Here is an 8,822-nt window from a genome sequence, read left to right as displayed (position 1 = left end):
TGCACTCCAGCCTGGGTGACAGAGCAGTGAGACGCTGTTTCAAAAAATAAATAAATAAATAAAGATAATGGTTTTGAGCTCTAAAAAAAAAAAAAAAAAAAAAAAGATTATCTTGTATGAAAGTTGCCTTCAAGAAACATCACTAAAATTAAGGTCTTTTTTTCTCCAAATGGCTTGATTCCTTTAAAAGGCTCTGGTGTCCCTCACCATGTAAGTGGCCTCATGTCCACGGGCACACCGATTCTACAACAAGAACCAAGAAACCACTCCAGGGACTGCAAACACATCCCCCACTTGGAGCACTGGGTCATTTTAAACTTCTCTTGAACATTCTACAGGAGATATAAAGAAAGCCTCCAGAAAGATAAGAATTTTAAATAAGAGCAAATTCTAAAGGCAATAATTTAAATGAGCAAGGTTATTCAACAGTTTAATCCTGTCCAAATGTAGGGGTATACTTTATGTCCTGTTCTTATCAAAATACTTTCAAAATTAAAATTCTCAAGCTGGGTGCAGTGGCTCACTCCTGTTAATCCCAGAGCTTTGGGAAGCCAAGGTGGGAGGAACGCTTGAGCCCAGGAGTTTGAGACCAGTCTAGGCAACATAGCAAGACACTGTCTCTACTAAAAATACAAAAATTAGCCAGGTGTGGTGGCACACACCTGTACTCCCAGCTACTCAAGAGGCTGAAGCAGGAGGATTGCCTGAGCCCAGGAGTTTGAGGTTGCAGTGAACCGTGATCGCACCACTGCACTCCAGCCTGAGAGACAGAGTGAGACCCTGTTTGAGATCATGTCTCAAAAAAATAAATAAATAAAAATAAAATAAAATTCGTAAGACAAAATTGATTACACAGGTAGGGCCATGGATTCCCTACTGAAAAATTCCACAGAGAAGAGCATCTGCATGAATTCTAACAGATAAGTGTTTCGCTACATAAATGAACCAAGGCTATGAGAGAGATCATAAGCCACATGGAAGCAACAGTGACAGCCTGTGTTTTAGGGGAATCACAAGCTCAGTTGCCTGGAGAAAGAACTGTGTAAATTGCATACCTTACAAAGTTTAAGTGTATTAGACACTGTTACACATTCTCCATTTTTCAAACATTTCCCTGAGGAACAAATACAGACCATTGCTGTTTCGGGAAAGGTGGACTAAATAGTGGATTTGGGACTTCCTAGGTTGTCAATAGTACATGCAGATAAATGTACAGAGCAATTATCTTGTTCCTGACAGAAAATGTGTCATCTGCATGTGTTTCTTCCTAAAAAAACATACTTTCTTTTGACTACACCTTGACAAAGACTCTGAAAGAAAATCTAATTAGAATTTATCCTGGAAAATATGTTAGGGTGGAATTTTCACAATATTGCCTAGGTGTAGTAGCAACAATATCTGTGATGAAAATGCATGAACCCACTCAAAAAAACCATTGGTCACACTATGTTCTCATGTTTAGTTTAAAAAATTAGTTACACAATGGAATCATCTAATAATAATAATAATAATTATTATTATTATTATTATTATTTTGAGATGGAGTCTCACTCTGTCACCCAGGCTGGAGTGCAATGGTGTGATCTCGGCTCACTGCAACCTCCACTTCCCAGGTTCAAGCCATTCTCCTGCCTCAGCCTCCTGAGTCACTGGGACTATAGGTTCACGCCACCATGCCCGGCTAATTTTTTGTATTTTAGTAGTATCGGGGTTTCACCGTGTTGCCCAGGCTGTTCTGGAACTCCTCAGCTCAGGAAATCTGCTCACCTCGGCCTGGAATCATCGAATTATTTAATGCAAGAAGTGGATAACTTAGGATCTGGGTTATCCATCAGTCAGGTTCATGGATAGCAGCTCAGCTCTTCCCTGACCATCAATGTGAAATCCAACCGCATGCGAGGTGTGCACAAAGGGAGCACACACTTGATGAAGAAAAGTGGGCTACCACTCACATCACAGCAAAACGTTGTTTTGTTGTGTCATTAATACAATAGATTGAGTTGTTCAGGATCAAGTATCTGTACAGTTATTCTCTTCTGCCTTCCTGGTGCATACACAGCGTCTGGATGGAAAAAGCCCTTTAGCCAATTCCTTCTGTTAAAACAAGTATTCTGAGGCTTCAGAAGTACAAATTTTTCAAATAATCAAAGCCAATTAATGTGAAAAAAAGTAATACAGGGCAAATCTTACCTGAGCTCCTGGATTAGCGAATCCATTGGCACTGTTGACAAAACAGAAGAAAAGAAGACTCAATCAGTTGATAATTTTCAAAACTGTATAATGGAAACTTTTCACCCACCTAGAGGTAATGACCAACAAGTTTCTCACTGGGTGAGTTTATCTTTTCTTGCTCTGGTTCTTTGGAGATGAGAGGACAGATGGATATGGCCCAGAATAGGCAGACTGTGGGTTGAGTACCTTGGGTGACCCTGGGGCCTGATAATCATAGATTGGATTTTCCAGGTACCTGTTCTTAAAGATTCATTGAAAATTCACAGGAGCACAAATGACTCAGATTATTTTAAAATACATTTTATTTTAGTAGAAAATTATTCAAAAGGAATCTCAAGATTATATTTTTATTAATATTAAACACATATTCAAATAAAACTGGTAAAAACTTTACTAAATAAATATGTCCCATGCTTTTACTCATAAACTTCCTCCATATAGAAAGGGGAGGATGAGCTTCAGCCATGTTAGTATCACCAACCTTTTAAAAATGAAGAACTTACGGGAAAAACAGCTTTGATTTTTCTGACTGAAATGATGGGAACTAAAGAAGTTCATGTTTATAAATACCTGCCTACACAAGGATAAGCAGCATATTGAGCGAGACAACAGGNCAAGTTTCTCACTGGGTGAGTTTATCTTTTCTTGCTCTGGTTCTTTGGAGATGAGAGGACAGATGGATATGGCCCAGAATAGGCAGACTGTGGGTTGAGTACCTTGGGTGACCCTGGGGCCTGATAATCATAGATTGGATTTTCCAGGTACCTGTTCTTAAAGATTCATTGAAAATTCACAGGAGCACAAATGACTCAGATTATTTTTAAAATACATTTTATTTTTAGTAGAAAATTATTCAAAAGGAATCTCAAGATTATATTTTTATTAATATTAAACACATATTCAAATAAAACTGGTAAAAACTTTACTAAATAAATATGTCCCATGCTTTTACTCATAAACTTCCTCCATATAGAAAGGGGAGGATGAGCTTCAGCCATGTTAGTATCACCAACCTTTTAAAAATGAAGAACTTACGGGAAAAACAGCTTTGATTTTTCTGACTGAAATGATGGGAACTAAAGAAGTTCATGTTTATAAATACCTGCCTACACAAGGATAAGCAGCATATTGAGCGAGACAACAGGTGGTTTTAAAGATTACTCATGCCTCACGAGAAACAGTTGTTTCATTTCTAGAAGAACATTTTGGCTCTATTAAGGGTGTTCATGCCTGTGCCAGAGGAATTTAAAGTCCAAAAGGAATTGCAAATTTTAAAAAACCCACATTTTAAAAGTATGACAGAGTAGTGTGCTTTTAGAAGTCAAAAGAAGAAATTCAAATAATCTAAATACACACTCTAGCATGCTGATATTTATGGCAGGCATAAACTTTTTCCAAATAACAAGTCAAATTGCTTTTCTTAAGCTGGTATCCTATTGAGAAGTTTGCTCCATAAAAAAGCTATTGTTTAGAAATACTACATTCCAAATATTAGGATATATAATGTGGTTACTTTAAAAGTAATATAAAGTAAGACTGGAAAATAATACAGTATAAAATTTCTGTTTAGGTAGAAAAAAATCTCATGAGCACAACATTATTATTATTATTTTTTTATTATTATAAAGTTCTAGGGTACATGTGCATAACATGCAGGTTTGTTACATATGTATATTTGTGCCACGTTGGTGGAGCACAACATTATTCTGCATTTTGGTTACCATGGTTAATGATAACCATGGTTATATTTTAACTGAAAAAATTTATCCTTGAATTTATTAAAAATTTTGGGATTCTGGACTTTGCTCAAAGAGGAATTAACTACCTGGACTGTATATACAAATACACAGATAATGAAAGCATTCCATTTGATCAGCCACTGTCAACTGTACTTCTCAACACCCTTCTAAAGAGCTGCAGGGTTACGGCTTTGCCGCAGCTCTTCCTCTGTGAGGTGGACTCCAAGGAGGGTGGGGTGGGGTGGGTAGGGAACAGCTATCCGAGTGTTTTCAGAGGCTGTGGTGAACCTAGAGTTTTCCACTTAGAATTAAGGGTCACAAAAATATAGCCAATTATAATAAAATTTATTTTCCTTAAGGGGTATTATTGCCAGTCAATCCTGTTTTCCAGATGTTTAGATCATCAAGGGCCTGTTTATATTTCAATATTACATTACCATCTGTTGGTTACAAAAAGAGAGGGATAACCAGCAAGTTAAACCTTCCAAACATCAGAGCTGCTGGAAATTCCCAGCAGAGACAGTCAAAAAACAAACACCATCATTTTACTTGAACTAAGTTTAGGTTGGGAACCACTAAACCAGATAACATAAAAATCAAAACCTGCTTTGGCAATAAACTAACAATTCTGGCTTTTCCTTTGGCCATTAAAGGTCACTTCCATAATCTGAAGTTTTCCATGAAACATCCTTCACTTGCTGAACCTTATGCTGTTTTGCGTGATGTTCAAATCCACTCATGATTGCATTTTGTAAAAATTAGCATCATATATCATTTGGACTTTTCTGGATTCTTTAACTCCTGGTTCATAATATTTTGCCTCTCCATGCCAAGAGCCAGTGTCCTGGCTTGATTTGAAAAAAGAAGCCCCGAGGAAGTTGTAATCATTCTGACTGCACATGAGGGACTGAGCACTGGAACTCTCATATTTCATGGTGTGGTGGGCATAGTGTCATAGAACCTGCTTGCTAACTCACCCTCAGTTCCTTTAGAGCGAGTACGTAGCGTTTTATCTTCAGCCTCTGCATCCATCTATAACATGAAGACAAAGTCCTAAGGTCATTCCTTTGACATTGACCAAAATATGAAAACATGTAATTAGAAGTTCTGAAGGTCATTATGAAAAACAGTAGCCTTCCATGCTCTTGACTCACAGCCCGGCTCTATAGTACATAACCATGACTCCCCCCACATACCACCAGCTTTGGAAATACATCCACAGTTGCTGGAAAACAGAGAGAACAGCGACAAGAGGGCAGATGTCCTTGTCCACAAGTGTTTGAAGTGACTCAAACACTTCTGGCATTACAAAGATGGAAAAAGGCTCGTCTCATTAACAGTGGCTGTGAAGGAGACGAAACCTCACGTGTCAAACCAAAAGATTTCAGACCATTTTACTAAAATCTAAGTCCTTTCTTCTGAATACATATCTCTTTCTAAGCTTGGGAAAAAAATGATTCCTGTGTAAAAAAGCACCATGAAGACAAACCCCTGAAATGCCCCCAGAAAATACCATGAGAAATTTTGATTATCAACAATGACATATGTTTACTCTTATAATTTCAGAATAAATACCAGTTATAATCATTCAAAGGTATAAGGAAGGTGAAAATTGAGTGATATATGTGTCAGTATCAAATTCCCCAAAACACCATTGCTAAATATTTTAAATGTCATCAAATCAATGACCAAAGGGATGCAAAGACTTTAAAAGCCTGTTGTTTTCAGACTCTGACCTTGATACACCCATCCATTTCACTAGAATCTGCTAATCATCTCTTAGTTTAATTCACTTCTGCACATTATCAGAAGGAATTCTTAAACGTAAATAAGTTGCTTTGCTTGTTGAAAATCAGAGGCAGGCAGAAGGTGCGCTCAGTGGCTCCCATCCTTAAATCCTGACACTAGCTCCGATGCAGTGTGACTGCAATGGTAATGGGAGCTGCATTTCTGCTCTCAGAGGCTGAGTTGTGATTGAAGGCACTGACCTGCCATAGACTTATAATAGGGGAGCAGGTGTGGCAATGATGGACTTTAATTTCCTTTAATAAACCTTTTATGTGCCACACTTTTACTGCCATTCGACGCTCTCCAAGGTCCTGCACATAATAGGTTCATTACTTTTGATTACTATAGTCTATTGAGACAAACAACTCCAGAACACACTATATATTATGTTCAGTTAAACCAATATAGACTATTTATCCATTGTGCATTTTTTCACCTGCAACACTACAGACAAAATTAACAACAGCTCTCGTAAGCTAAAACTATTAAAACCACCAGAACTCTTTTGTCATCATTTCATAATAAACACCACACCAATCATTGAACTGCTTTTAAACTAGCAAACAAAAGTGTTCACTGCCTTTGCTGAACGGCAGTTGCTATGGTCTAAATAAAATGGTCCATTGTTGCGAATACTTTAAAACTACAAAATAAGAGAAAACAACAATAAAATACGGGTGATTTTTTTCCTGTCGATTTTCCTTCTTTTCAAGCCACATGAGTTTATGACAGATGTGACACTGCCTAAGATGAAAATAGCTTGGTTTACTCAGGATAGTAAGCACTGCGTTGTGAAATCCCCCTCTGCCCGTGAGTATCTCTGTTGCATACAAAGTGGCTCAACTCTAGCGAATGCCCCTCCATGTGCTAAATGAATAACTGGATGACAAGAGATCAGTAGCATGTGAGGGTTAAAACAATGAAAACCAACACATATTTCTGAGGAAGCCACTTCTGTGTGTGAGCCTCCACAAAGCAACACCAATCTATTGTTATCTTGCCACATGGATGCTATTAACTCACCCTAACCCTCTGAAGAATTACCCAAACGGCAAGGATGAACTCCGTGAGTTTCTTTAGCAAAACTAAACATAACCCGCAAAGAGTGCCAGTGGACACAAATCAAAACTTCAGAAGCACACTTAAGTGCAATCTTCTTTAGACCGGCTTTAAGCTGAATTCTATTTTGCAATTCAGCTACCCAAGGGCCTGGTTGCCTTGTCACCACTCCAGGCAGCCGCTCCCCACTAAAGTCATTGGAAAGGATACATAAATATTCATGGACCTCCCTTTGACTGTGTTTGGAATGCTGGTCTCATAATTGTGTTCTGTTTGAGCTATTGTCCTCTTGTTGGTCTAGGATATAGATATCCTATACAAACATATTTAAAAACTGAGAACTCATTCATAGAACTAAGTTTTCAAATTTAACTTGTGGGTCAAGTTGCAGGAGTGAAATGGATCAAGGCCATAATATACAACTCAACTGTTTCACTTGCTTTCTCTTCTTCACAGGTAAAAAACAAAAGTTACTACATTGTGTCTACTCAAGTCTGAGGGTCACTGGGAAATAAGAACATAAGAAACCGAAGGCATATGTGTTTTTCAGTGTGGAGAGTTTATCACTCAGGAGATGGTTCTTTCTTCTCATAGATCTCAATTCAAAAATAGGTTTTGGTTTCTAGAACCTTATCTATGGGAGTAGATATTTTAAGTATTCTTCATTTGGATTATTCTCATGGACCCCAATAAATTGCCAATGGAAAGGTTTAAGTTTTGTAAAATCAGTCCTCATGTTCAATGAGTTCCTTGTCCAAGTAATGGATCATTAGAAGTGGAAAAAGATTTCTACTTCAGTGTGTGTGTTCAGGCCCCTGAGATGGGGTGAAGGTAGATTATCATTCTTTCAAAGTCTTCCAGAATTAGAGATGAGGCACATGATTATGGTGTGATTCAAGAAATCAACCTAATTGGTACCACAGTCTTGAAAATTACACTTCTTATTGGGAACTTTGTTTTCTTCTCCCTGGAAAAGAAGACTTGATCGTCTTTACTGATTAAGCCCCGATACTATTGACAAGCTTGTAATTAATTCTGTAAAACCTAATGAGTCATTTCTTTTCTCAAAACAGACGTTTTATTTTTTTAAAAAGCTGTCCCTTTCCAAATTTATTAGGGCATTTATATACTTCATTCTCATATACCTCATTATAGATGAAAACCGACAGAAGATACATTCTGAAATTCCTATAATGCGTTCTTCCTGGCTTTGAGAATCTACTTCTCGATAAGAGTAAGAACAGTAAGGGTAAACTCTGCCACTCTTATTTTCCCTAACTTGAAACTACTTTAAGAAAAAAGTTCAGTTTAAATGATAACTATCAACTTATTATGTACAATAGTTATATAAAAAGGAGAAAAAAGTGGTTCTTGCTCAGTCTCTGATTCTTAATAATGCCATGAAAAACATTTTGAAAAAGGCTTAATGTCCCAGTTTTCTGGGGAGAGGGGTGAATGCAAGGTGAAATGGCAATAGGAAAAGACATGTATAAAATAAAGAGGCCAAAAAGCAAAACTTAGAGGAAAACATGCAAGAGCTAAAAATGGAAATAAGCAGGTATACAATGAGGAAGAAAAATGACCAGAAAATGGAATTGAACTCTTGAGTTGAGTTTGGAAAGCTCTCATTTAATATCTTTATGTACTTACAAACCTATAAACAGATGTATAAAGTGATTTCCTAGTACTTGTACTTGACGTCTTTTCTTACTGGAGTTTACATCAGGGGCAATAAGCAGGTCTCTTCCACATCGCCCCAGTGCACAGATCTGGTACCTTCTTTTGGGCTGAAGAGGAAGTCCTGGAATTGCTGTTTTGTGGGAGGGAAGAGATTCAAGGAGCAGGACATAGAATTCATAAACTCCATTTTGCTTTCATTCACACAAGCCAATTACTGACATGTGGGGAGGTTTTATTTCCCTTAGATTTTATTTTCACTTAAAATTCTATTTTAACCTAATGGCAAATAAAACAAAACACAAAACAAAACCCGGCTGTCCAAGT

The 8,822-nt window shown here is 37.4% G+C and overlaps 1 long non-coding RNA gene across 3 annotated transcripts in view; it reads right to left on the bottom strand.

Annotated features, from left to right (window-relative positions):
• Positions 1 to 2,189: 2,189 nt before the first annotated feature.
• LOC108534466 (uncharacterized) overlaps positions 2,190 to 8,822 on the bottom strand; it is a 43,649-nt gene continuing 37,016 nt past the window's right edge. The window contains exons 5-7 of one of the 3 annotated variants that reach the window (XR_001886988.1): positions 8,469 to 8,628; positions 4,949 to 5,003; positions 2,190 to 2,221 (exon numbers count right to left, since the gene is read on the bottom strand). This is a non-coding gene — a long non-coding RNA (uncharacterized LOC108534466). The remainder of the gene's footprint in view (positions 2,222 to 4,948; positions 5,004 to 8,468; positions 8,629 to 8,822) is intronic. The other 2 variants (XR_001886987.1, XR_001886989.1) reach the window with 2 other exon arrangements.

This window comes from Rhinopithecus bieti, unplaced genomic scaffold (genome assembly GCF_001698545.2).
Source record: "Rhinopithecus bieti isolate Rb0 unplaced genomic scaffold, ASM169854v2 scaffold_12483, whole genome shotgun sequence".
Classification (NCBI taxonomy): Eukaryota; Metazoa; Chordata; class Mammalia; order Primates; family Cercopithecidae; genus Rhinopithecus; species Rhinopithecus bieti.
Note: the sequence above shows the minus strand (reverse complement) of the source record. Positions and strands in the feature narration are given on the sequence as shown.